Source organism: Ochlerotatus camptorhynchus, unplaced genomic scaffold (genome assembly GCF_037179485.1).
Source record: "Ochlerotatus camptorhynchus isolate MF236.1 unplaced genomic scaffold, CSIRO-AGI_Acam_v1.1 ptg000228l, whole genome shotgun sequence".
Classification (NCBI taxonomy): Eukaryota; Metazoa; Arthropoda; class Insecta; order Diptera; family Culicidae; genus Ochlerotatus; species Ochlerotatus camptorhynchus.
Genome location: NW_027040718.1, coordinates 1,625,813 through 1,648,929, shown reverse-complemented (window position 1 = coordinate 1,648,929; position 23,117 = coordinate 1,625,813). Strand labels below are relative to the sequence as shown.

At 38.8% G+C, this 23,117-nt stretch overlaps 2 protein-coding genes across 4 annotated transcripts in view; both read left to right on the top strand.

Moving 5' to 3' along the window:
- The window catches only part of LOC135704000 (uncharacterized), a 383,333-nt gene that overhangs the window by 87,331 nt on the left and 272,885 nt on the right, over nucleotides 1-23,117 (top strand). The window lies entirely within an intron of this gene.
- GABA-B-R2 (gamma-aminobutyric acid type B receptor subunit 2) overlaps nucleotides 1-23,117 on the top strand; it is a 165,513-nt gene that overhangs the window by 10,896 nt on the left and 131,500 nt on the right. For all 3 annotated transcript variants that reach the window (XM_065225341.1, XM_065225340.1, XM_065225339.1), the window contains exon 2: nucleotides 15,585-16,097. The gene's annotated coding sequence lies outside the window, so the exon portion shown is untranslated. The remainder of the gene's footprint in view (nucleotides 1-15,584; nucleotides 16,098-23,117) is intronic.

Genomic DNA, 23,117 nt, shown 5'->3' with positions numbered 1-23,117 from the left:
GCATGGATCAATGGACAGTTTGTTTTAAAACTAATCAGTTTCCCTTTTGCTCACACTCGTTCGATTTAAATGATGTAGTAGTGTGCGCCGATTAAACATCAAAAAGCTCTATTACGTCTTCGCCAGTTTGCTAGTGTTAAATGGAAAGTAGGCTACTATGCTTGCTCAAAATGAATAGTAATTTGATAGAAATACTAGTAAAATTATATGAAATTGTTTTCTGCAAAAATCTATTGGTGAAGGGATTTAATTTAAACCAGCTACCTCTCCAGTACCTTACACAAATTGATCCTAATAAACTCCAGTTTGCGCACTAAAAATGTAGGTATTTATATATTAGACATAAATTTTTCAAGTTTTTGACACTATTTTTAAAAATGTTGATCCATAAACCTTCGAAAATTTCTCCATTACTGCGTAGCTACTCAGATTTTTTTTTCTGTTCGGGACCTAACACCACTGCGACCAGTAATTTGATCTATTGTAGTATATCCCGTGTCATTAGTTTAGTGCATGTCGTATTACTCCATCACTATTGAGAAATGATGAAGTATTCGATTTTTTACAGTTGTCATTCTTGCATTTATCGCAAGGATCCGACTCTAATTGAAAGGTCCCGCTATTTACACGCCCCTTTGTCAGTCAAAATTGGATTCCTTATCAACAAAATTATGTTATGACACCGATAATGACCATGCATCAGAACCCTGGTCTTAACTACTTCAAACTAGAGAACAACGAATAGAAGATTAGGAATCACATAGATGAAGACTAACTAACTCATTTTTTCCTTGTTTCAAGATCATCCTCGGTGGACAAAGCCGAGTCATGTCACTATCAACAAGGCATAAAAAGTAACAAGGACTAAGATGTGTTCCTTTGATTACTAAAAAATCCTGTTCCCCTAGTTTGAAGTTGTCAGTGTCGTGACCGGACCGAGGTTTCCAGCCTCGGCCACGGCTACACGAATTAGCGATGCAGCTCCCACGGATGCGCTGCTTCTATTGCGGCGGCTGCTGCTGCTGGTGGTGGTCCGTCACCTCCAAAATTCGTCACAAGAATGCCTTCTACGAGCTAAGATAGCCTGTATTTATACTCTACGTTATTACCATCCGTTTCTCTATTGGCTGCTAGCTGTGCCGGGATTTCCCCTCACGATGTTTCACACCAACGCACAGAGGAGTAACTGGAACAAAAACTTGGCCAAAATAAGAAAACAAGATTTTCTTGATTTTTCATGCTTCTTTATTTTTTTATATGTTTCAATATATGTAGCATAAAGTAACAACGGAATAAAAACGTTACATTTTGTTTACAAGAAAATACAATTGAAGAAATTCGAAGCTTCTTGTTTTCCAAAAAGTAACCATGTAATAATTACGCCTACCAGATATAAATAATTTGATCAAGAGACAAGTAATATAATAAAAAGGGTACTTAAGGCTCTCTTCTAACAAGTTATGAGATAAAAACCTTTAAATTTAAATAATGTCTTATTTTTTCAACACTATGAAAAAAATGTATTTTTTATGTTTTTTTGTGCTGTTTCAGACTTGAAAAAGTTGTTGAATCTTGCGCGATCAGATCATATAATCTATGGACGAATGAAAGTTCACGTTATTATGAACACATTGGCATTAGAAACTCGTCCGGAGTCGTCCGGATTGGCGATTGCGAGCCATTTGAAAATGGCATGTTTGCATCATTTCGTGGCAACATTTTATCCCTTTATAAGGTCATACTTCCAGAAAACTTCCGTAACACAACGGTTTTCTGCAGATACCTATGACAAACTTACCGAGTACTACTTCTTTAATCTAGTACATCAATTGTGGTACTAGATTAAAATTACACTTCAGTAAACTACTCCCGGTTGATACCCATGGCCAGCATTATTTTACTAATGTTGCTAAGGTTTTTAATCTAGTACCTCAATTGATGTACTAGCATAAAGGAGTGTAACGCTAGAAAAACCATGTGACATTAGTTTATCTTTATAATTTGTGTGTGTGTAGCAAGAGTGAGGTTTCTTTGCCTTGTAATTCAATGTTTATCACAGACCGTTTACCCCATAAAGTATTTCACTTTTGAAGTAGATACTGTAAATTTTGAAAATTAGCGAGTGCCATTTGGTTGTAATACTCTCTCATACACACACACACATTTACCCATTCGATTTTACATACACATAGGTTCGTTCAAGCTAAACTAGCAGAGCATCATATCTGGCGATAACGAATGAAAATAAAGCAGAATCTGTGCACGGTAACCGCAAACTACTCAATATTGAACACAAAGATTATAACTTAACGAACGTAAGAAATCGCAAATTGTGTTATTAAAACTTTCGTTATTTTTTATTATTTTTTTATTACAGGGCAATGATTCTTGGATAGTTTCTTTACTCTTTTTTGTTAAATAATCCTTATATTAAGCAGAAGAATAAAAAAATCCTACTTTCAAAACCAATTACTTTTTTTATTCGTATGGATGATGAAAGGCCAGATATGCACTGCTAAGTAGATGGATTTTAAAAGTTAAAGTTAACAGAAGTCCTAAAACCTATTAATATTAAATATTTTAATATATATTAGCAGAAAATTTCTCAAAACAAGTGAATATAATTTTGGCCAGGTTTTTATTCCAGTTACTCCTCTGTGCAACGGTATTTTACCCAAAATGAGCGTTTCATTACTCAAGTATTTTTTTATATCTTCATATAAATTTATCAATTTTATTCATTAATATTCAACTCTATATACCACAGTCAGGACTAGGAATCGGTGGTAGATCTTACATCCCGGAGCGTTCCACGAAAAGGTGTTCTACCCAGGCTTGCTGAAGTCTCACTCGCGAGTTTGAAATGAGCCGAGCGTAGCATTTTTCTGAGGAGTAGAATGCCTACTGCCAAATCATTCCACTGAGCTTCAGAGCTTGTGAGCGGAGGGGGATAAAATGAGAGTGAGGTTTACTGCCATTCATGTTCATGTTTTCTATCACACGCTCTTACTCTCACTCTGGGTGAACTCTGAGCTTCTTGCGTCGAACAAAAAAGTCATCCGGAGTCTCGAAAAGCGCACCTCACGTCAAATTATCCTCTCGCTGAAATTCACTCTCCCTCTCTCTCGAGGAGTTTTTGTTTACTTCTTCCATATTCCTGCCGCCACTCACTCAAGGTGAGGGGTGGCTAAACTCGCAGGACAAGAGTGTTTTAAAACCTCCAGTGAGTTTGAGGAGTTTCAGCAAGCCTGGTTCTACCCACGTTACGGGGCTACTCAGATTTACTTTCCTGCCAGTGCTTTTTTTTATTCGTAAAAGCAACCTTAACATACAATCAAAATTGTGGCGCCAGCACTAAATTAAAGTTCGGAAGTCTGACTTCCTACTACGGAATCGTGATTTTAACATTGTTGTAGTTCTGTTGTAGTTGACAGTTCTGTTTTCAGCACCTCCAATCTCGTCGGCGGTCAATTCATCAGCGACGTACAGATAAATTCACAATAGTAGCTCCAATTGAAGTAACACTCAGATGAAAGAGAAATTTATAAAAACGTACACTGAGGCAAATAAACTTAAGAATTTCATAAGGCTCGACTTATTTGGATACATGAATATGGATATATGAATTTCATAAGCGTGATCTTCGTCTAACAATAGGTAGCAATTATACGCCTTTAAACATTTCATGTTCCCAATCGTTGAAAGACGAGTGATCAACACACTGGCCCTGTAATCTCAACGTCCATGGTTCGGTTCCAGTCTGCTCCGATTTATTATTTTTTTACCAACATAATTTTTCAAGGCAAAACAATGAAATTCATACCGATTTCTTGTAGCTAAAATTCATTAGTGGTTCTTATGGAATTCTTACGTTCTTTTGCCCCAGTGTAGGTTACTCTGTGCTGAGTGACCTACACAAGCTGCGTTTTTCGAAATTTCTCTTTAATCTAAAGGGCGAACACGAAATTATTGCGACACTGAAAATGTCATGCCAATTTTCTTATAATGTTTAGAAACAAACCAAAATTTTAGGGTAGTTTTATACCTATATTTACTTCAAAAATCAAAAGAAAAGTTAATCGATGGAGCCTTGAGTGTAAAATTGAACGCATTTTCGCTTGATGCCCTCCATCAAAGTCTTTACAGTGTCATCCGGTACCAGTTTCTCAGTTTTTTTTTCCATTTTTTTAACATGTCCTTCTCGTCTTTGACTGTCTTCTTGCTCTTCCGAAGTTCCCGCTTCATTATTGCCCAGTACTGCTCCACCGGGCGCAGCTCCGGACAGTTTGGCGGATTCATGTCCTTTGGAACAAAATGGACAGAATTGGCCTCATACCACTCCTGGACACTTTAAGAATAGTGGCATGATGCCAAATCTGGCCAAAATAGCGGAGCTTCGTCGTGCTGCTGCAAAAACGGCAAAAGGCGCTTCTCGAGGCACTCAGATTTGTAGATCTCGCCATTTACTGTGCCCTTTGTCACGAAAGGCTCACTCCTCAGTCCGCAAGAGCAGATGGCCTGCCAAATGAGATATTTGGAGGCGAACTTCGACATTTTCTTCTTCTTAAATTTGTCGTCCACATCGAACTTGCTCTTGCCGGTGAAAAACTCCAACCCCGGAATTTGCTTAAAATCGGCTTTTATATACGTTTCGTCGTCTATCACACAGCAGCCATATTTTATCAGCATCTTCTCGTAGAGCTTCCGTGCCCGAGTTTTAGCCGTCGATTGTTGCCGCTCATCGCAGTTTGGGAAGTTTTGTACCTTGTATGTATGTAGTCCAGCTCTCTTCTTTGCATTCTGGACGTAGCTCTGCGACATGCCGATCTTTTTAGCCAAATCACGGCTTGAGACGTTGGGATTTGCTTTAATCATCCGCTTCACCTTTCCCTCCGTCTTTTTGTTCTCCGGTCCCGGTTTTCTTCCAGCTCCTTTGCCGTGGTCCAACGGCAACCGCTCCTGGAACCGCTTCAACACTCTGGAGACGGTTGAATGGTGAATGTTCAACATTTTTCCCAACTGCCGGTGCGACAGGTCAGGAAATTCCAGGTGTTTGGAAAGAATTTGTTCTCTCAACTCGCGTTGGTTCACCTCCATTTTCGTTGAATCGAAAAACACGACTTCGAGTTTGACAGCATGTACACAATACACATCAATGAGAAAGTGTGCAAAATTTGGTTGATTTTTACCCAATGGTAAAAAAGTTATGCCCTGTTGAATGTGTCGCAATAATTTCGTGTTCGCCCTTTATTTAGAAGATACTCGCTCTCGGAGTGAGATTGAACGGCCGTTTAGTGGCTTGGATCCAACTGTGTATTGATGGCTGACGGTGGCGCTCCTATCAGAGAAAGAAATCACCTTTGCTTTTTTGCATATTGTCCGTTTTCGTTGTGCCTCTGAAACAGTTAGTCAATATCGTTTTGTAGCGCATGGCAGTCGAGTGTGGTCGCAATGACTCTGTGAAATCATTAGATATTATAATGATAATTAGTACTTGTAAGTTACAAGAAAAGGTTGTAAACTAGGTGTGTGATACATAAAACCTGTCATTATTGCTTTCAGTGCGTAACAATAAGCGATTTTACGATTCGTTAGCGATCACTCTGAGTGAACGCTCACAAGTCATGAATTCGCTGATTGTGATGCACTGAAAGCGAAATTGACAGGTTTTATGTGTCAAATACATACTTTCCAACCTCTTCTTATTTCTATGCCACTTTTCACCGTAACAATCCCAATTGTAGATTGTCCACTTCTTGACATGTACCGATCCGGTTCATCTGTCTGAAATTCCACGAGCAGAGTCCTCCTTTGATAGGCTCAGTGTTCCGACACACCTCCATAACACTATCGGGAAGTCACGAGTTCGTTTGAGGCTCCACCTTGGTTTCAAAACCACTTGTAAAAATACTCACTTCCCGGGGCTCAGAAGCAGCCATTGCAGTACAGCCCTTATGAACCACAAAGGAAATGTGGAACCAGCCTAGACAAACATCACAGCAGATTCATTCAATTTGAGTATCACTGCTCTGCTCAGACTTCACGGTTCAGATTCACACTTCACAAAAGATCTCTATTTGCTTAACTTCCAGTTGTAGAGCCAAAGTCTTGATATCCCCAAAAGTTTTTCACTCGATCTGCACTCAAGTAGAGAAAAAAAAAACTAAACAGCAAAAATTAACGTGACGTTCGTTCACATGCACATCCTACTCTTACAAAAAGATTTTCATACTTGTCGAAGAAAGCATCCGGATAAGTAGACAAACAAAAAAGTTGCGTGTCCGTTTTATAAAGTGAACAGTCCTTATATTGCAATAATATGTAATAGTATAAATCAATGGCTCGTGGGTTTCAAAGTAGAAGTAGAATACAATGTTACACTTACCGTTTACACTATCCGTTTACACTTCTCCTTCTGCACATACATTTCTATCATACCTAAGTAATGATGTGGTAGTTTATACAGAATCAATGAATGCTTATATCCTTTTGTGTTGAAAAAATACTAACTTGCAAACATTCCGGGGAGCATACGGTTCGTGATTCTCTGACTGTCCCTTGTGCTAGAATTGCAATTTACTACTAATACTTGGACAAACAACAAACTAAAGTGATCTTTCGATTTATGCAAAAGTGACCTTCAAGTTTGACGAATATTCCCGGCCCGAAATTCCGGGAACCGAATCGATAACAAAGGATATTGAATTTGATTAACCACGGGTACTGGTGGTACAGATCTGTCACAGCACCAGCCAGGCGTGTTGTGTTCTAAAATTCAATTAATTAATAATCACGTCGACCGGATGCAAATTGCCAATTTGAATTAAGGAGCAAGCGAAAATCAACCATCAAAGAAGGTCGGTCGTTTTGATGGTTGAAGGAAGAAAATGTTGTCTGGAGGAGAATTAGCTGGGTTGTTGTAAATTTGTAATTTTGACGCTGAATGCTTAGCCGAACGTAAGGGGCTCACCAGTGTTTACAGGAATAATACGGGCCACGGGAAAAAGCATTACAGCGTATATCACGTGATATACGCTGTCTTGCAATGAGCAATCATACATCTTATATTCACTGGAAATCCTATGTACGAGTACTCATTGCAAGACAGCCTATATTATGTGATATAAGGCCTTATTACGGGTGTCACTACACGGTGATAAGGAAGTGATACTCATAATAAGAGCCATGATTGCCGTACGAATCAAATGGGAATCACTTCACCGTAACGACAAGTGACAAGTTTTCATCGTGAAGTGACAGCCCCATAGGCTGTAATGTGCACGGGGTATAAGGTAGAACATAAGTGGTGCAAAAGTTGATTCTGAGGGCTATGTAGGTTGTACAAAACAAACATATTTCAACAATTCTCGAGAACTTTCTCAAAAGGTACTAAGTAACAAATGTAAACAAATCGAGTTAAACGATGCAAACGATTGCTCTTCTATCATTGTATGCGCAACAAAAACACCCATTTAAATTCACACTGTCCTCAATGTCCCCATGCAGGAAAGGTCCATGAGCATGAGCATGAGCATGATTGACCATGCACGGTTGCTGTTCTGTTATAGCCAGATCAGCTGCAATTACACAAAGAACCAACAGATGATGTTTGGGACTGTCGTGTTCGGACTCGTATTCTAGGTCATATAGAGTCTTGAGAGTGAGTTCGTAACAAACGGAAGTTAAAAAAATGTCTTTCGCTTGGAATGGATGGTCTAGAATACGAGTCCGGACACGACAGGGACTAACATTCATCTTCAACGTGTAAAAACTGGAAATCTAATACATATTTAACAATACCAGCGCCGACCATGTCCGAATGCAGCTCAAAAAGGGAATGGGAAGGAATCAGAGATGCCAGATTTTTTTCTATGCAATTCCGTAGACTTATTCAAATCTACGGATTTCTACGGAATTTTTAGTCGAAGGTGATATTTTTTAGTTCTAAGGTGTTATTTTATGTTAAATGATAAATCGATGAAAGAACTTTTGAAAAACTACTAGGGACAGCCGTCTGGGGTTGTACGCAATGGTGACGTCGGACTACGTGGTCTTATATAATAAATGTTATTTGTTAACTGCAGCAGGACTTGTGTTTTGTGTAGGAATAGGAATTTGAACGGGGCTCTCTCTGTTTGTACTCTTTAGTATGATTATGATTGCTCTGAAAAGAAGCTTTTCATATACATTTTAGTTGGGACATGTTCAGAAATTTAACTCTTTCGGAAATTCTTGGTGACCCTGAAAAGGGCCGATGGTAGTACAGGCATGAATACCATGATACTGTTGCACCTGTAGTTTTTGGCATACTTTCACTGATTGCTTCCCGGGGATCCTTATTAAGCCATAGAAAGATGTGCGCGTGAGGACTTCCACGGTGCTGAAATTCAATCGTGTCAACTAGCTTGATGAAGTACACACAGCACGTGACTGGATCATCATTGACCAGAGTTGCTCTTTGTAGTGCAGTCAATTCGATGTAAAAGATTCAAAAAATGGGGCCACTTCATCTCATTTGCACTGAGTGTGAGAAACATCGTAGGCTTTCCCAATTGTCGCATCATGGTGAACAAATTTCTCTTCCTTTGTTGCCAATACTGTACTGAATTCGGTATTGATTTGAGGAAGGATAGATTTCGCTCAATGCACTGCTCCATGAATAAGGCGGTCCTTAAGGTTGACACGTGTGATGTTTACGGTCTCCGGGAACTTAAAAATGCATTGCAAGCCTTCGGAAACTCTAAGGCGAGGAACTTTCATTGTCACTTACAACAAATGTTGTGGTTTGGCCACACGCCTGTCTTGACGACGAGTTTTACTGGATGCAATCATGAAATATGTCACGCCGTGCTCGTCATATATTAATGACAGAGGAATCCTGTTTTGCGCGGGAGCGATCTCCAGGCATTTGTCCTCATTCCAAAGGAGCGTTTCCTGTTGCCCAAGCAGCAATTCTGTCTCATTATCCACGGCAATGGTTTCCAGCTCAATTTGAGGAGCCACTTCAGGGGTTTCAAGACCATCTTTGGCGATCTGATCAATTGTGATCCCGTAGTGGTCGTAGTGGCGTCGTAATCTAATAAGAAAGCCACGCTTTATCCGTAGTTTCCTTTATAAAGCCGGAAAAGTACGACGACTTATGGATTACGTGCTTTTTGATGAACACGTTGAAGGCCTAATCATCATCCAGCTGACGGGGAAGAGAGTGTCGTCTCTTACATAACGCAAACGGTTGAACAACATTCGAGAAAAAAGAAAATTATCAAATAACTAGCATATGACATATGTGATTTCGTTCTAATTCCTCAATTTGGTGTAAATTAAACCATTACTGATCTGACCATAATAACTAGGACATTTCGTTGCTTGCTCGACACGACTTTTATTCGCCTTCACACGGCACCGTCGAAAACATTTCTCTTCAAGCAAAGATTGACAGTATTATTATGGGAACTTTCGGCTGAGTAAAGAGATGCCATGTTTCACGCACAGTCTGACGTTTGCTTAAGGGATATTTCATAGGAAGGAAGAGCTACAGAGTCGCCGTCAACGCCAAATTATTGTATCAAAAAGCGGATAAATGAGCAAGAAAACGGTTGACAAGTTGCAGGGGTATATTTAGCTTTATGCTTCTTTCCTTTCAGAATCAGATTATACTCTAGATTGTAAAATTCGATTCTGAAGGGAGACGTATACTGAAGAAAAAATCCGTAGAAACTGTACCGAATTCCGTAGATTTTGCCTACGGATCCGTATTTCCGCAAAAATTTGTAAAATCCGTAGATCTACGGAGATTTCCGTAGATCTGGCATCTCTGGAAGGAATGCGTTGACGTGATACTCGCTGTGAAGGAAACCGAGAAGTCTTCGACGAGAAATTACTGGGATGTTGGATGTAAGGAAAGGGATCGTTTTGGTAAACTAATGTCGTTTTCGTTTTTGCGGTGTAGCACTGGTGTAGTGTATAAGCAGGAATAAGCGCGAGTCTTTGACAGCTCAACATCATTTGTTTGTAAACAAAGGTGCATCGTATATCAACACCCTAAAATATTTCGGTGTACGGCAGTGTAGCACCGGTGTAGCTACACCGCAAAATCGAAAACGACATAATGCTGATTGTAGCGATTTATAATAGGTACACAAACACACACGTGCACACTCATGACTATAAACAGAACATCAAATGATAGATCCCTCGAATAAAGCTAAACTTATCTTTGTTTGCTTCTTCCGTCATGTTACATGATGGATCCCTTCAAATCCTCATACTCCAGGCTTTCGACGATGCCCAGTGGCTGCACATTTCGGGAAACTTGCAAAACTTGTTGCTTGTAAGTTTGTTGTCAAGCTCTCTTCTGCCACCTGCTCCTGTCGGCTTGTATAGTTTTGTCCTTGTGTTTTTCATTCCGAATCTCTACTACTGGAATAACGAACTGGACGCCTCAACACTGTCGAAACACGATATATCACTAAATGATAGCTTTATGAACACTTGAAATAAAACTTCAGCACGCAAATTAATTAATTTATAGCAAAAAATATTAAATATGCCGACGAAAAAACACGCAACAAAAGAAAAACACGTCAGCTTTCAGGCGCGGCCTACTGCGATCCCATAGGTAAAAACATGTCCAATGTACACAGATAAAACTTCTGAATTTTAATTGTGATGTAAACATTCATTCACGTAGAATTGTATTTCATTGCGAACGATGTTGTTTACAAAGATGGGCTTTTGTATACAATATTTGTTACATTGTATGAAATGTGTTAGAACTTTACATGATATTTAATGTAAACGTATATTATATGTGACGCTCCATTTATGTGCATCATATTGCACAGAAATTTACACTACTTTTTTGAACTGTGTATAGTTTAAAATGATGCTTAGAGCAACCGTACCAGTCGTTGCCATTTGCGGCACTATTTTACTTACGCACAGTGTTTCCATTTTGGCTTAATCACTCCTCTCCACACCGGTCGTTGCTATCAGAGTCATAATTTAAGTTACCGTTTTCCACACCGGCAAAACAAACTTTTGGCGTTTATTCAAATTAGCAATCGTCTGATGCGTTGCTTCCGTGTTGCTAAATTTATGAACTCACTACTTCTCAACAAGGTTACTTCCATTCACTCGCTATAAAAAAAACGTTTTTCGGAATTATGAAATCATGAGATGGAATAAAAGTAATTAAAATTTGTAAGCTACAAGAAGAGGTCGTGAAGTATGTGTTTGACACATCAAATCTGTCAATATTGCTGTTAGTACGTCACAATCAGCGATTTTACGACTCGTGAGCGCTCACTCTGAGTGAACGCTCATTAATCATAAGATCACTGATTATGACGCCCTGAAAGCAAAATTGACAGATTTTATGAATCAAACACATAATTTACACCCTCTTCTTGTTACTTACAAGTCCAACAAATCATTATATCAAATAATGATTGCATAATTCCGAAAAATATTTTTTTTATAGCAAGTGAGTGGAAGCAACCCTGCTTCCCAAGGTGCGGATTGCTATTTCCCCCACCTGAATAGCCACCCCCGGTACGCAAGTAGCCTTATGGTAGAGGTTGGTAAAAGTGCCTTATTTACTCATTGGGACGGTTGCTCTTATACACTGTACACAAACATCATCCTCTGATCGAATGAAACCTCAGACCATTCAAAACAAAAGACCGAAATCGCTTTTTTGAATGATAGCTGCAACCGGATGACAGTTGTTTTGAAATCAGATGATTTTCCTCTCGAATACTGGATGAAACTTGTTATGAGAAGGGATAGGGCCTTCAGTTGAAATGCGTAATGCTCTCTGCAGAATGACTGTCATACTTAATGGAAATGCATATGGTATTGGTTCAGCCCCATAACACAAATCATTAAAAACGATGATGTAAATAATTCTATTGAACGTCATTTGCTGATCTGAGCTGACAAACGAGGTGGAAGCATATGCATCGCTATCAGAGCTGTTACGAACAAAGGTAAAGGATGAAAACCAATGTTTGGCTAATTCGTGGTGGAGGAGGTTTTCTCCACCACGAATTTTTTTTTTGTATCCATGATGGAATGGCTTATTATGGCTATTCAGTATGGAATTGTACATAATCAAATTATAAATCTAATTAAAAGCACTTGCATGTCACACTATTCTTAAATGTTTGTTCTCAGAGTGCCGTATGTTTTATAGCTAATTTTCAAACGAAAATCATCCTGTATTTGGATGACACTCATATGGATGTTCATCATCTGACGACGAATTCAACCATAAGAAAATCATCTGAAATTCGAATGCATATTGTTAAAGGGCTCGAGCAATGCAATAATCATTCGAAGTATTGCGGATTTTTTGATTCAGTGTATATCATGATTCGTGGTCATTTTCTATAGGCGGGGCAAGAAAAACCTACACTGAACCAAAACATCCGCAATACTTCGAATGATTATTGCATTGCTCGAGCCCTTTAACAATATGCATTCGAATTTCGGATGATTTTCTTATGGTTGAATTCGTCTTCAGATGATGAACATCCATATGACTGTCATCCAAATACAGGATGATTTTCGTTTGAAAATTAGCTATAAACCATACGGCACTCAGAGGACAAACATTTAAGAATAGTGTTACATGCAAGTGTTTTTAATTAGATTTATAATTTGATTATCTACATTTCGATACTGAATAGCCATAATAAGTCATTCCATTATGGATACAAAATTTTTTCGTGGTGAAGGAAACCTCCACCACCGAGTCCACCACGAATTAGCCAAACATTGGTTTTCATCCTTTACCTATGTTCGAAACAGCTTTGATAGCGATGCATATGCTTCCACCTCTTTTGTCAGCTCAGATCAGCAAATGACATTCGATAGAATTATTTACATCATCGTTTTGAATGATTTGCTTTATGGGGCTGAACCAATACCATATGCATTTCCATTTAGTATGACAGTCATTCTGCAGAGAGCATTACGCATTTCAACTGAAGGCCCTATCCCTTCTCATAACAATTTTCATCCTGTATTCTAGAGAAAAATCATCTGATTTCAAAACAACCGTCATCCGTTGCAGGTATCATTCGAAAAAACGATTTCGGTGATTTGTTTTGAATGGTCTGAGGTTTCATTCGATCAGAGGACGATGTTTGTGTACAGTGTAAGAGGAAGAGGAGACAACTTACTGGCTTCTTTTTGTCTGTGACGTGTTTTTCTTCTCTCGCGGAAACGATTTTGCGAAATCTATTTCATTATGGGCGACGCAGTCGACTGTCAAAATACAAGAAAATAGATTCCATGTTGTAAAAATTCTCACGATTCTATACGTTCGCCCGACCAATCAGGCGCTGCGCGTTTGACAGTAAATTGGTTCTTAAAAGTCCCTTTATTTTCTCCTTTTCATCCTAGGAAAAAAAAACAATCTAATAGCGAATTCGTTTATTATTCAGTTCCAACCTGGATCGGGGATCAAAATTGAGTCTGTTTTTTGAGAAACGTCTGTTTGCTCGTTTGTTTTTAAAACCTAGTTGAGGTTCACACTGACAAAAAGTTCGGTTTCGCACTGGGTTGGAACTGGTGTTAACCCCGATAATAAACGAAATCACTATTAGGTTATAAGTATAAGGGTACCTGTAATTTTTCCGGTGCTAGGCACTTTATTCTGAAATCTGTCATGTAGAACAAAAACGTCCAATATATTAGATAAATAAGGGTTGCGAGTGGGGAGATGTTTAATGAAGTTATAAATCGTGTGTTAATTTGCGTAAATCAGCGTGAAATTTACAGAAACAAACTTCACATGCACCTACACACTCAATGGCAAAGGCACCAAAAGTCACTCCTAACTTCAAAAAAATCAGAGACTAATTTTATTGTAGCATCTCTCAGAAATGATTTTGATGTTCAAATGTTTTTCCAATGCTTCGTTGCTAGCGAGTGGCTTTTGAGTGGCAAGATTGATTGATAGAATCCGTAAATGGCCGTTGTCATGGCAGCCATATGTGGATTCTAGCAACCTTGTCCTTAAATCAGTTCATCCTAACGATTAGGCAGGAAAGGTGGGAAAAATATACGGAAAATGTTCTTAGAAACTTCAAAAAGAAGTCACAAGAAACTGCTGGTGAAGTTAGAAGAATTTTGCGCTCGATGGTGTTAAAACTGCCAGGAAAATTCGAGAATTAAGATATACATCCCACAAGTCAGAAGAGTCTTCAAGTGACGAACCAGCCACTGGCTGAAAGTCACTATAATAAAGAAAAAAAAAAGAAGAATCTTCGGTGTTTTAATTATTTTTGTAGTAAAAGTTAAAGTTTAAAAGAAATTTTAAATTTTAACCGGGTTACACACTTAGAAAAATTCATGTTAATTTAGGTGCCCCGAGAGTGACATATACGAGCGTCAATTTTGACATAAATTTGAGTCGTAACAGACGCGAAATGCAGCTTAATCATACATTTCAGTCTCGGAGCACTTAATATTACATGGCATATTTGTTTACGTCTCATCTTTTATGTCGAAAATGGATTCTGTCACGTGTAAAATTAGTTATTTATAAGTGTGTAGGGTGTCGCCACTCTAAGGCCCCTAGCAACGTGAAAGCTGGTGACCGGACTGACAAGGAATAACAATTATTAATACTGTACCTAATGTTGGTTGGTGTTATCAATTTGTACCATAAAAGAAGCCCAACATTTCATTAATGGGCTGTCTACACTTATGCTAGTTCAGTAGCTAGCACGATTTTTAGTTGTTCCTGAAATCTCATGTTGGTAGATACTGACGCCCGGTTTACATTAACTGGCTACTTTTCTAGTACACTAGCTCTAGCAAATCAGCAGCACAGATGTAAACACAAACCGGCGCCGGTGGTGTAGTGGTAAGCGTGACTGTTTTCTAATACCCCAATGGGTCTGGGTTCAATCCCAGCCGAGGTCGGTGGGATTTTTCTGAGGCATAAAAATCTCTGGTCACGTCTTCCTTCGGAAGGGAAGTAAAGCCGTTGGTCCCGGCCCATGTATGTTGAATGGGTGCGATATCCTACGCAGGTGTGGAAGCTGCCTTCCTGCACATTCGATTGCCGTCAATGGATGGTGATTGGCACTAGATTTCGGAACAGAGACCGACGTTAAATAAATGAAAGAAAAAAAAAACAAGATGTGAACACCACATAGAGCCAGAATAGGATACCATGCGTCTCCATGACGCCAGTTTACTTGGATGCGCTACCCTCAATGAAGGTTCATCATGCAACGATGTTGCTTATTATAGCGAATTCGTTTTTGATTCAGTTCTAACCTGGATCGGGTATCAAGATTGAGTCTGCTTGTTTGTTCGTTTGTTTTTAAAACCTGACACTGACAAAAAGTTCAATTTCGCCCTTGGGTTGGAACTGGTTCCAATTCCGATAACAAACGAATTCGCTATTAGTGCTCCGGCGCTCTGGTGTAAGAGTAGGAGAATGAAGGTTCACAAGAAAGCACCAACTGTCTCATTCGCATTCCCAAGTATTATTCCAACTCAAAAACAACAATCCGATGAAACCGTACCGTCCACCGGATAACGAAAAATCTTTACTTTTGCAGTGGAACAATCAGCGCTAAGCTTGGGAGGACTAGACAAAGTAGGTTGCAGAAGAAATCAGTGAATCACTGGATGAGTGGGAGTAGAAGACGTCTTCTTCGCGGAAGACGACCGACGGAGCAAAGTTAGTTATCGTAAGTGATAACGAAAAAATAATCCCATTTAATGGAACGGTGATCGCCTCGCACTTTCCGCTGGTGATGATTATCGTGTGAAGGAAGCGAAAAAGACAAATTGAAAAGAAGGCCAAGCGAAGCAATTTCCCGTTGGCAAGAGCAACCAGCAATCAATTTGAGTAAAGTGCATTCCGAAAGTAATCCGTGTGAAGTAAGTGTATCTAGTAAGTTTCAAAAGAAGAAATCTTGTACCAGCTGAAGTCAGTGGCGGTGAAACGAATCCTTTCATCGTTGTGGCCGAACCGTAATCCCAGAAGATTTCATCGTTTTAGTTAAAAATACATACGTTCATCGGTGCCCATGTTGTTACACACATATAAAGCAGGGAAGCAGTGAAAGGTGAGTCTTAACCTAACTCAAATAAAATGAAACGTTGGGATACGAGAATCTTTTAAGCTCGTCGGGAAAACCTATGCATGATGATGTATAACATATACCTACTTTTTGTGCTGAACTCTTCCCGGGGAGTCAAAAGTTAAGGCAGAAGAAAGGAACGAGGGTTGACCGACAAAAGGTGGGCGGGATGCGGTGGTAAAAGAGAAAACTGATTCCCTTGGGGTAGCTTGAATAAAACTCTTGTTGGTCTTGTGTCATGTTGCATGATGTGGGATACACGGGAGATAAATTAAGCAATCACCTCAAACATGTGTGAATTTGGTTTTGTATGTTGTTTTATGATCAATTAAGATCTTGCCGCGTAGAAGACTTGATAACAGTGCTAAACAATTACCCAGCTCGACACAGAACAATTAAAGTGATCATTTTGTGCACTAAAGATTCAAAGTGCTTCTTAACATCTGTTCGAAAAATGTATGGACTTTAAATCATAATAATTTAAGGCTGAAGACACCGTCACTTAATTTGTATTTGAAATTTTGCCAATATCCAAACGTCAGATACTGTAGTGCTGCATTTGGGCGAAGGGGGAAGCAACGCATAGAAAAATAAGCAAATGCACAAACCTTTCTTCTGAAGTTACAATCTTTGGTATCAAATTTGTTCGAAACATTTACCTTTGGGCGGAAAATGAGGTAATTGTGCTTGCCTCAAAGCGGTCGTATGAGAAAATGGAAGAGTTGCCAGTCTTCTTGATATGTTGTCTTTGATGTCTGATTGCGGTGGCTGACCAGCCATGTGGAAAAATATGCTACATTTGATGAATGAACTTTGGACCCCTTCACCCTTGTAGTATATTTTCTACATGGCTGATCACTCTAAAATGTTACGTCATTTATGCATCTCTCGTAAAGAGGGACCATGGTCCCGTTTAAAACTTTTCCCTACATATTGAAACTTTTCCTCAGGGAACCTCTTGAACGGTCGTTGATGGGAAAAACCTTCTAGAAACGCTTTGAAGTTTAGGTATGAATGCAGCTGACCAAGTTGTATTATTCTACCTTACCCACTTACTCAATTTTGCGAAACGGTTAAAACGGAAACGTAACGTAATGAAAGTGAGGTTTATTCCAAGGGCAGCATTGAAACGTACACATGAAACCGACTTTAAACTTATTTTATAACTAAAAAGTGTCCCACATCAAATTGCGTCACGGAAAAAAAACACTGTAGAAAATTACCTAGTTGACCAATCCTTTTCAAACTCGCACCTTACGCTTAACTCCACTCATTATGTTCTGTACAACATCAGGCTGCAGCGTCTTCTGTATGGAAACCCACTTTTTCTTCATGTCTTCCTCAGATTTGACCTCCTGGTTCATGTCCTTGGGTACGAAAGTGACCCCGTTGGCTTCGTACCACTCCAGGACAACATTTCAATAGTGGCACGAAGCTACCCAACAAACAATTGAGAGCTCTTATAAAACACCTGAGTTGATCAAACGTTGAATAATAGCTTCCAGAGTTGAACAAGAATGTAGTTGTATTGCCATTTGATTAAAAGTTTTAAAAGCAGTTGGAGCACTCTTAAATGATTGTTAACGTTCGGTTTACCTATATGCTTTATAAGACCTACGATAACTTTTATAGCACCTTAGTTAAACCGATTGACAAGAGCTATATAGAACGTGGAATAAACGCATCAAAACAAACCATTGGGAGCTCTTATAAAACACCTGAGTTGATCAAACGTTGAATAATAGCTTTCAGAGTTGAACAAGAATGTAGTTGTATTGCCTTTTTGGTTAGAAGCTTAAAAAGCTGCTTGGAGCACTCTTAAATGATTGTTTACGTTCGGTTAAACTGTTTGACATGAGCCATATAGGATGTGGAATAAACGCAACAAAACAAACCATTGGGAGCTCTTAAACAACACCTGAGTTGATCAAACGTTGAATAATAGCTTCCAGAGTTGTACAAGAATGTAGTTGTATTGCCTTTTTGGTTAGAAGCTTCAAAAGCTGCTTGCAGCACTCTTAAATGATTGTTTACGTTCGGTTAAACTGTTTGACAGGAGCCATATAGGATGTGGAATAAACGCATCAAAACAAACCATTGGGAGCTCTTATACAACACCTGAGTTGATCAAACGTTGAATAATAGTTTCCAGAGTTGTACAAGAATGTAGTTGTATTGCCATTTGGTTAAAAGCTTCAAAAACTTCTTGGAGCACTCTTAAATGATTGTTTACGTTCGGTTAAACTGTTTGACAGGAGCCATATAGGATGTGGAATAAACGCATCAAAACAAACCATTGGGAGCTCTTATGCAACACCTGAGTTGATCAAACGTTGAATAATAGCTTTCAGAGTTGAACAAGAATGTAGTTGTATTGCCTTTTTGGTTAGAAGCTTCAAAAGCTGCTTGGAGCACTCTTAAATGATTGTTTACGTTCGGTTAAACCGATTGACAAGAGCTATATAGGATGTGGAATAAACGCAACAAAACAAACCATTGGGAGCTCTTAAACAACACCTGAGTTGATCAAACGTTGAATAATAGCTTCCAGAGTTGTACAAGAATGTAGTTGTATTGCCATTTGGTTAAAAGCTTCAAAAGCTGCTTGGAGCACTCTTAAATGATTGTTTACGTTCGGTTAAACTGTTTGACAGGAGCCATATAGGATGTGGAATAAACGCATCAAAACAAACCATTGGGAGCTCTTATACAACACCTGAGTTGATCAAACGTTGAATAATAGCTTCCAGAGTTGAACAAGAATGTAGTTGTATTGCCTTTTTGGTTAAAAGCTTCAAAAGCTGCTTGCAGCACTCTTAAATTATTGTTTGCGTTCGGTTAAACTGTTTGACAGGAGCCATATAGTATGTGGAATAAACGCATCAAAACAAACCATTGGGAGCTCTTATACAACACCTGAGTTGATCAAACGTTGAATAATAGCTTCCAGAGTTGAACAAGAATGTAGTTGTATTGCCTTTTTGGTTAGAAGCTTCAAAAGCTGCTTGCAGCACTCTTAAATGATTGTTTACGTTCAGTTAAACTGTTTGACAGGAGCCATATAGGATGTGGAATAAACGCATCAAAACAAACCATTGGGAGCTCTTATACAACACCTGAGTTGATCAAACGTTGAATAATAGTTTCCAGAGTTGTACAAGAATGTAGTTGTATTGCCATTTGGTTAAAAGCTTCAAAAACTTCTTGGAGCACTCTTAAATGATTGTTTACGTTCGGTTAAACTGTTTGACAGGAGCCATATAGGATGTGGAATAAACGCATCAAAACAAACCATTGGGAGCTCTTATGCAACACCTGAGTTGATCAAACGTTGAATAATAGCTTTCAGAGTTGAACAAGAATGTAGTTGTATTGCCTTTTTGGTTAGAAGCTTCAAAAGCTGCTTGGAGCACTCTTAAATGATTGTTTACGTTCGGTTAAACCGATTGACAAGAGCTATATAGGATGTGGAATAAACGCAACAAAACAAACCATTGGGAGCTCTTAAGCAACACCTGAGTTGATCAAACGTTGAATAATAGCTTCCAGAGTTGTACAAGAATGTAGTTGTATTGCCATTTGGTTAAAAGCTTCAAAAGCTGCTTGGAGCACTCTTAAATGATTGTTTACGTTCGGTTAAACTGTTTGACAGGAGCCATATAGGATGTGGAATAAACGCATCAAAACAAACCATTGGGAGCTCTTATACAACACCTGAGTTGATCAAACGTTGAATAATAGCTTCCAGAGTTGAACAAGAATGTAGTTGTATTGCCTTTTTGGTTAAAAGCTTCAAAAGCTGCTTGCAGCACTCTTAAATTATTGTTTGCGTTCGGTTAAACTGTTTGACAGGAGCCATATAGTATGTGGAATAAACGCATCAAAACAAACCATTGGGAGCTCTTATACAACACCTGAGTTGATCAAACGTTGAATAATAGCTTCCAGAGTTGAACAAGAATGTAGTTGTATTGCCTTTTTGGTTAGAAGCTTCAAAAGCTGCTTGCAGCACTCTTAAATGATTGTTTACGTTCAGTTAAACTGTTTGACAGGAGCCATATAGGATGTGGAATAAACGCATCAAAACAAACCATTGGGAGCTCTTATACAACACCTGAGTTGATCAAACGTTGAATAATAGTTTCCAGAGTTGTACAAGAATGTAGTTGTATTGCCATTTGGTTAAAAGCTTCAAAAACTGCTTGAAGCACTCTTAAATGATTGTTTACGTTCGGTTAAACTGTTTGACAGGAGCCATATAGTATGTGGAATAAACGCATCAAAACAAACCATTGGGAGCTCTTATACAACACCTGAGTTGATCAAACGTTGAATAATAGCTTCCAGAGTTGAACAAGAATGTAGTTGTATTGCCTTTTTGGTTAGAAGCTTCAAAAGCTGCTTGGAGCACTCTTAAATGATTGTTTACGTTCGACCAACCACCAACCACAATTTTGTTGCTAAAAATAGCACAAGTGATAGGCACGTTTATATGACCATAAGTCAATGATTATTCGACTGCAAGAGAAGTCACTCAAGATGAGCTTCATATACTTCTCTCATATGATCAAAATATGTAATCTAGAATAGAGCAGATGGAAACAGAAGCGGCTGGCAATCCGGGATCATGAGTTCGAATCTTGCTTCGAGAAACCCTCGGTGGAGTAGAAGTAAATTATATATAGGTGTTTATTGATAAATGCAAACATTAATTTAAGACATATATCATATAATCAACGATAACATTTCTAGATAAATTCTCTTAATTAATGATTAGAGAGATTAATTGAAAGAATATCAATCAAAGATTAAGCAGATGCTTGTTACTACTACTTCCTCCATGATCACAGAATGTGAATTATGGCATAAATACATATTTTTTCAATGTGCACAAATAAATTAAATTAATAAAAACTGTACAAACAATTATTTTGGCGTACCACGACAATTGTTAAACTAATTTTAATCTGTGAATATTGTGAGTACTTACACAACGGTTATTAAGGAGTCATTAAAAAGTGCTATAAACGCTTTTCACCGTTTGCTGTATAGTGATTGTTTAGGAGTCATAAAAGAGTGTAACAAACGCCTCTCAGGTTCAATCTCTAATACATTTCGAAGCAGCTGTTAGGAGGTGTCTACAAACGTTGTATTAGAGCTTTTACCAAAACAATAAAGCTTGAGTTTAAATATGTATCTATAAACGTTGTATAAAAGTTGCTTCTATCCGGTTGTTAAGGAGTCATTGAAAAGTGCTATAAACGCTTTTCACCGCTTGCTGTACAATGATTATTTAGGAGTCATAAAAGAGTGCAACAAACGCCTCTCAGGTTTAGTCTCTACTAAATTTCCAAGCAGCTGTCAAGAAGTGTCTCCAACGTTGTATAAGAGCTTTCACCAAAACAATAAAGCTTGAGTTTAAATATGTATCTATAAACGTTGTATAAAAGTTGCTTCTATCCGGTTGTTAAGAAGTCATTGAAAAGTGCTATAAACGCTTTTCACCGCTTGCTGTTCAATTAATATTTAGGAGTCATAAAAGAGTGTAACAAACGCCTCTCAGGTTTCATCTCTACTAAATTTCAAAGCAGCTGTCAGGAAGTGTCTACAAACGTTGTATAAGAGCTTTCACCAAAACAATAAAGCTTGAGTTTAAATATGTATCTATAAACGTTGTATAAAAGTTGCTTCTACTCCTATACCGCGTATACATATAATGCTGTAGTTGAACAGGTTCTCCAAACCAGTGTAAACAAGAGTTTTACAGAAGTTGTAATAAACAAATTGTACAGTTATTATTCAGCATGCAGTTGAATAAAATCACAATGGAAGCGTTTCTTCAACAAGAAATTGATTTTGGGTAAACGTTTTACTGAATACGTTAGACAACACCTTTGTGTTGCAGTTGTATAGGTTCTCCAAACCAGTGTAAACAAGGGTTTTATAAAAGTTGTGGTGAACACATTGTGCAATTATTATTCAACATGCAGCTGAACAAAATCAAAACGAAAGCGTTTCTTCAACTGGAAATTGTTACTTGGGTAGATACGGCCAGAAGATCGTAGGGCCCTCGTGTTGCTTCAACAGAGGAAGCAGACGCTTCGGTAGACACTCCTTGAGGTAGATCTCCCCGTTTACAGTCCCGATAGTAACGAACGGTGCACTCCGTTTACCACATGAGCAGATCGCTTGCTAAATCATGTATTTCTTGACAAACTTTGGAACATCAAACTTGTGCTGGGCGGTGAAGAACAGTAGCCCCGGAAGTCCGCCTTGACGTAAGTCTCATGATCCATGATGAGACAATGAGGCTTCGTCAGCATCTGGGTGTACAGTTTCCGGGCCCGTGACTTTCCCACCGTATTTTGTCGTTCGTCACTATTTGGAGCCTTCTGCACTTTGTACGTATGCAGTCCCTCCCGGTCCTTGGCTCTCTGAACTAAAGACTTGGACAGATTTAACTTTTTGGTCACATCCCTGACCTGGGATTCCGCTTAAAAGCTTTCACGACACGCTTGTGATCTTGATCACTGATAGAACATCCATTCTTACCGCATTTCTCCTTCCGTTCGATGCTCAGAGTTTCGTGGTAACGACACACGACACACGACTCACCGTTGACTGCACGATTTCGAGTTGTTTTCCGATGTCCCAATGAACGAGTTGATGATTTTCCAGGTGCTTGCGCAAAATCAATTCGCGAAGTTGCTTTTCGGGTGACGCCATTTTTCCCAACTTTCGAAAAACTGACAGCGATAAAAATATAGTGTAAAAAATACACTCTAAACTACTTCTACCCAAATTTTTAAGGGAAAATGCCCAATGGGTAATTTTCTACAGCGTTTTTTCCGTGATGCAATTTGATGTGGGACACCCGTTATATATTATCTCTAGGGGTTCCCACAACACACTTATGTTGTGTCAACTTTTTTCTCAGTGTTACTCACGTGTGCTGCAGCTGTGCCGGCAGTACCGAGAGTATCAGTCACCAGACCAACTCTAAGA